The 6,414-nt window shown below is 41.6% G+C and overlaps 1 non-coding gene across 1 annotated transcript; it reads right to left on the reverse strand.

The window, feature by feature from the left end:
• Positions 1–423: 423 nt before the first annotated feature.
• Positions 424–531, reverse strand: LOC112804237 (small nucleolar RNA R71). Its single transcript, XR_003202853.1, has one exon. It is a non-coding gene; the product is annotated as a small nucleolar RNA R71 (small nucleolar RNA).
• Between the last annotated feature and the right edge of the window lie 5,883 nt (positions 532–6,414).

Here is a 6,414-nt window from a genome sequence, read left to right on the forward strand (position 1 = left end):
TTCAAAGAAGAAGAACAAATGGCAGCCGAAAACAACAACAATGCCAACAATGCAAGGAAGGTGCTGGGTGACTTTACTGCACCTACTCCCGATTTCTATGGGAGAAGCATCTCTATCCCTGCCATTGGAGCAAACAACTTTGAGCTTAAGCCTCAATTAGTTTCTCTAATGCAACAGAATTGCAAGTTCCATGGACTTCCATTGGAAGATCCTCATCAGTTTTTAGCTGAATTCTTGCAAATCTGTGACACTGTCAAGACTAATGGGGTTGACCCTGAGGTCTACAGACTTATGCTATTCCCTTTTGCTGTAAGAGACAGAGCTAGAACGTGGTTGGACTCTCAACCTAAAGAAAGCCTGGACTCTTGGGAAAAGCTAGTCAATGCCTTCATGGCAAAGTTCTTTCCACCTCAAAAATTGAGTAAGCTTAGAGTGGAAGTCCAAACCTTCAGACAGAAGGAAGGAGAATCCCTCTATGAAGCTTGGGAAAGATACAAACAATTAATCAGAAAGTGTCCATCTGATATGCTTTCTGAATGGAGCATCATATGTATTTTCTATGATGGTCTGTCTGAACTATCCAAAATGTCTTTGGATAGCTCTGCTGGAGGATCTCTTCATCTGAAGAAGACGCCTACAGAAGCTCAAGAGCTGATTGAAATGGTTGCAAATAACCAATTCATGTACACTTCTGAAAGGAATCCTGTGAACAATGGGACTAGTCAGAAGAAAGGAGTTCTTGAGATTGACACTCTGAATGCCATATTGGCTCAAAACAAAATATTGACTCAACAAGTCAATATGATTTCTCAAAGTCTGTCTGGAATGCAAAATGCACCAAGCAGTACTAAGGAAGCTTCATCTGAGGAAGAAGCTTATGATCCTGAGAACCCTTCAATGGAAGAGGTGAATTACATGGGAGAACCCTATGGAAACACCTATAACCTTCATGGAGAAATCATCCAAATTTTTCATGGAAGGATCAACAGAGACCTCAACAAGGTTTCAACAATAATAATGGTGGAAGAAACAGGTTTAGCAATAGCAAGCCTTTTCCATCATCTTCTCAGCAACAGACAGAGAGTTCTAAGCAGAATAACTCTGACTTAGCAACCATGGTCTCTGATCTAATCAAAACCACTCAAAGTTTCATGACTGAAACAAGGTCCTCCATTAGAAACTTGGAGGCACAAGTGGGTCAGCTGAGCAAGAAAATTACTAAACTCCCTCCTAGTACTCTCCCAAGCAATACAGAAGAAAATCCAAAAGGAGAGTGCAAAGCCATCAACATGGCCGAATTTGGAGAGGAAAGAGAGGCAGTGAACGCCACTGAGGAAGACCTCAATGGACGTCCACTGGCCTCCAATGAGTTCCCTAATGAGGAACCGTGGGAATCTAAGGCTCAAAATGAGACCATAGAGATTCCATTGGACTTACTTCTGCCATTCATGAGCTCTGATGAGTATTCTTCCTCTGAAGAGGATGAGTATGTCACTGAAGAGCAAGTTGCCAAATACCTTGGAGCAATCATGAAGCTAAATAACAAGTTATTTGGAAATGAGACTTGGGAGGATGAACCTCCTTTGCTCACCAAAGAACTGGATGACTTGTCTAGACAGAAACTGCCTCAAAAGAGACAGGATCCTGGGAAGTTTTCATTACCTTGTACCATAGACACCATGACCTTTAAGAAGGCCTTGTGTGACTTAGGGTCAAGTGTAAACCTCATGCCTCTCTCTGTGATGGAGAAGCTAGGGATCTTTGAGGTGCAAGCTGCAAAAATCTCACTAGAGATGGCAGACAACTCAAGAAAACAAGCCTATGGACTTGTAGAGGATGTTCTGGTAAAAGTTGAAGACCATTACATCCCTGCTGATTTCATAGTCCTAGAGACTGGAAAGTGCATGGATGAATCCATCATCCTTGGCAGACCATTCCTAGCCACAGCAAAGGCTGTGATTGATGTTGATAGAGGAGAATTGATCATTCAAGTGAATGAAGAATCCTTGGTGTTTAAGGCTCAAGGATATCCCTCTGTCACCATGGAGAGGAAGCATGAAGAGCTTCTCCCAAAACAGAGCCCCCACAGTCAAAACTCTAAGTTTGGTGTTGGGAGGCCACAACCAACTTCTAAGTTTGGTGTTGAACCCCCACATTCAAACTCTAAGTTTGGTGTTGGGAGGTTCCAACATAACTCTGAGCATTTCTGAGGCTCCATGAGAGTCCTCTGTCAAGCTAATGACATTAAAGAAGCGCTTGTTGGGAGGCAACCCAATGTTATATTTTATCCATTCTCTTTTGTTATTTTATGTCTTTTGTAGGTTGATGATCATGAGAAGTCACAAAATCAATGAAAAAAGCAAAAACAGAATGAAAAACAGAAAGAAAAACAGCACACCCTGGAGGAGAGCTTGCTGGCGTTTAAACGCCAGTAAGGCTAGCTGTTGGGCGTTTAACTCCCAGTCTGGCACCATTCTGGGCGTTTAACACCAGAAAGGGGCACCAGACTGGCGTTAAACGCCAGAAAAGGGTAAGAAGCTGGCGTTAAATGCCAGAAATGGGCACCAGCCCGGCGTTTAACGCCAGAATTGGCCAGAAACGCATTTTTGCATGCCATTTGGTGCAGGGATGACTTTTCCTTGACACCTCAGGATCTGTGGACCCCACAGGATCCCCACCTACCCCACCACTCTCTCTCTTATTCACCAATCACCTCAACACCTCTTCCCCAAAAGCCCTTCACCTATCAAATCCCATCTTTCTCTTCACCACTCACATCCATCCTTCATAAAACTCCACCTACCTCACCATTCACATTCAAACCACTTTCCCTCCCAAACTCACCCATACATGACCGAACCATGACTCCCCCCACTCCTATATAAACCCTTCTTCACTCCTTCATTTTCACACAACCTAAACACCACTTCTCCCCCTTTTGGCCGAACACAAGCCATTCCCTTTTCCCTTAATTTCTTCTTCTTTTACTCTCTTCTTTCTTCTTTTGCTCGAGGACGAGCAAACCTTTTAAGTTTGGTGTGGTAAAAGCATTGATTTTTATTTTTCCATAACCATTTATGGCATCCAAGGCCGGAGAAACCTCTAGAAAGAGGAAAGGGAAGGCAAAAGCTTCTACCTCCGAGTCATGGGAGATGGAGAGATTCATCTCAAGGGTGCATCAAGACCACTTCTATGAAGTTGTGGCCTTGAAGAAGGTGATCCCCGAGGTCCCTTTTTCACTCAAAAAGAGTGAATATCCAGAGATCCGACATGAGATCCGAAGAAGAGGTTGGGAAGTTCTTACCAACCCCATTCAACAAGTCGGAATCTTGATGGTTCAAGAGTTCTATGCCAATGCATGGATCACCAAGAACCATGATCAAAGTATGAACCCGGATCCAATGAATTATCTTACTATGGTTCGGGGGAAATACTTGGATTTTAGTCCGGAAAATGTAAGGTTGGCATTCAACTTGCCTATGATGCAAGGAGATGAACATCCTTACACTAGAAGGGTCAACTTTGATCAAAGGTTGGACCAAGTCCTCACAGTCATATGTGAAGAGGGCGCCCAATGGAAGAGAGATTCAAGAGGGAGACATCCCCATTGATGAGGACAAGCCCATCACTAAGAAGAGGATGGAGCACACAAGAGACCCCACTCATCATGAGATCCCTGAGATTCCTCAAGGGATGCACTTTCCTCCACAAAACTATTGGGAGCAACTAAACACCTCCCTAGGAGAATTGAGTTCCAACATGGGACAACTAAGGGTGGAGCACCAAGAACACTCCATCATCCTCAATGAAATTAGAGAAGATCAAAGAATCATGAGAGAGGAGCAACAAAGACAAGGAAGAGACATTGAGGAGCTCAAGCACTCCATAGGATCTTCAAGAGGAAGAACAAGCCGCCATCACTAAGGTGGACCCGTTCTTTAAATTCCTTGTTCTTTATTTTTCTGTTTTTTCAAAAATTATGCTTATGTTTATCTATGTTTGTGTCTTGTGATCATTAGTGTCTTAGTGTCTATGCCTTAAAGTTATGAATGTCCTATGAATCCATCACCTTTCTTGAATGAAAAATGTGCTTAATTGAAAAAGAAAAGAATTGCATGAATTTTGAATTTTATAACAGTTTAATTATTTTGATGTGGTGGCAATACTTTTGTTTTCTGAATGTATGCTTAAACAGTGCATATGTCTTTTGAATTTGTGGTTCATAAATGTTGGCTCTTGAAAGAATGATGAAAAAGGAGACATGTTACTGAGGATCTGAAAAATCATAAAAATGATTCTTGAAGCAAGAAAAAGCAATGAAAAAAAAAGAGAGAAAGACGAAAAAAAAAGGAGAAAAAAAAAGAGAAAAAGAAAAATAGAGTTGTGATCCAAGGCAGAAAGAGTGTGCTTAAGAACCCTGGACACCTCTAATTGGGGACTCTAGCAAAGCTGAGTCACAATCTGAAAAGGTTCACCCAATTATGTGTCTGTGGCATGTATGTATCCGGTGGTAATACTGGAAGACAGAGTGCTTTGGGCCACAGCCAAGACTCAATAAGTAGCTGTGTTCAAGAATCATCATACTTAACTAGGAGAATCAATAACACTATCTGGATTCTGAGTTCCTAAAGAAGCCAACCATTCTGAATTTCAAGGGATAGAGTGAGATGCCAAAACTGTTCAGAGGCAAAAAGCTAAAAGCCCCGCTCATCTAATTAATACTGATCTTCATAGATGTTTTTGGAATTCATTGCATATTCTCTTCTTTTTATCTTATTTGATTTTCAGTTGCTTGAGGACAAGCAACAATTTAAGTTTGGTGTTGTGATGAGCGGATAATTTGTACGCTTTTTGGCATTGTTTTTAGTATGTTTTTAGTATGATCTAGTTAGTTTTAGTATATTTTTATTAGTTTTTAGTTAAAATTCACTTTTCTGGACTTTACTATGAGTTTGTGTGTTTTTATGTGATTTTAGGTATTTTCTGGCTGAAATTGAGGGACCTGAGCAAAAATCTGATTCAAAGATTGAAAAGGACTGCAGATGCTGTTGGATTCTGACCTCCCTGCACTCGAAGTGGATTGTCTGGAGCTACAGAAGCCTAATTGGCGCGATCTCAACGGCGTTGGAAAGTAGACATCCTGGGCTTTCCAGCAATATATGATAGTCCATACTTTGCCCAAGATTTGATGGCCCAAACCGGCGTTCAAAGTCACCCTCAGAATTCCCAGCGTTAAACGCCGGAACTGGCACCAAAATGGGAGTTAAACGCCCAAACTGGCATAAAAGCTGGCGTTTAACTCCAAGAAGAGTCTCTACACGAAAATGCTTCAATGCTCAGCCCAAGCACACACCAAGTGGGCCCGGAAGTGGATTTTTATGTCATTTACTCATCTCTGTACACCCTAGGCTACTAGTTCTCTATAAGTAGGACCTTTTACTATTGTATTTTTCATCTTTGGATTATTTTAGATCCTTTGATCATCTTTGGACATTTAGTTCTTAGATCACTTTGGGAGGCTGGCCATTCGGCCATGCCTAGACCTTGTTCTTATGTATTTTCAACGGTGGAGTTTCTACACACCATAGATTAAGGTGTGGAGCTCTGCTGTACCTCGAGTATTAATGCAATTACTATTGTTCTTCTATTCAATTCCGCTTGTTCTTGTTCTAAGATATCACTTGTTCTTCAACTTGATGAATGTGATGATCCGTGACACTCATCATCATTCTCACCTATGAACGTGTGCCTGACAACCACCTCCGTTCTACCTTAGATTGGATGGATATCTCTTGGATTCTTTAACTGGAATCTTCGTGGTATAGGCTAGAACTGATGGCGGCATTCAAGAGAATCCGGAAGGTCTAACCTTGTCTGTGGTATTCTGAGTAGGATTCAATGATTGAATGACTGTGACGTGCTTCAAACTCCTGAGGGCGGGGCGTTAGTGACAGACGCAAAAGAATCACTGGATTCTATTTCGGCCTGATCGAGAACCGACAGATGGATAGCCGTGCCGTGACAGGGTGCGTTGAACATTTCCACTGAGAGGATGGTGATGAGCAGATAATTTATACGCTTTTTGGCATTGTTTTTAGTATGTTTTTAGTATGATTTAGTTAGTTTTTAGTATATTTTTATTAGTTTTTAGCTAAATTTCACTTATTTGGACTTTACTATGAGTTTGTGTGTTTTTCTGTGATTTCAGGTATTTTCTGGCTGAAATTGAGGGTCCTGAGCAAAAATCTGATTCAGAGACTGAAAAGGACTGCAGATGCTGTTGGATTTTGACCTCCCTGCACTCGAAGTGGATTTTCTGGAGCTACAGAAGCCCAATTGGCGCGCTCTCAACGGCGTTGGAAATTAGACATCCTGGGCTTTCCAGCAATATATGATAGTCCATACTTTGCCTGA

This window comes from Arachis hypogaea, chromosome 5 (genome assembly GCF_003086295.3).
Source record: "Arachis hypogaea cultivar Tifrunner chromosome 5, arahy.Tifrunner.gnm2.J5K5, whole genome shotgun sequence".
Classification (NCBI taxonomy): domain Eukaryota; kingdom Viridiplantae; phylum Streptophyta; class Magnoliopsida; order Fabales; family Fabaceae; genus Arachis; species Arachis hypogaea.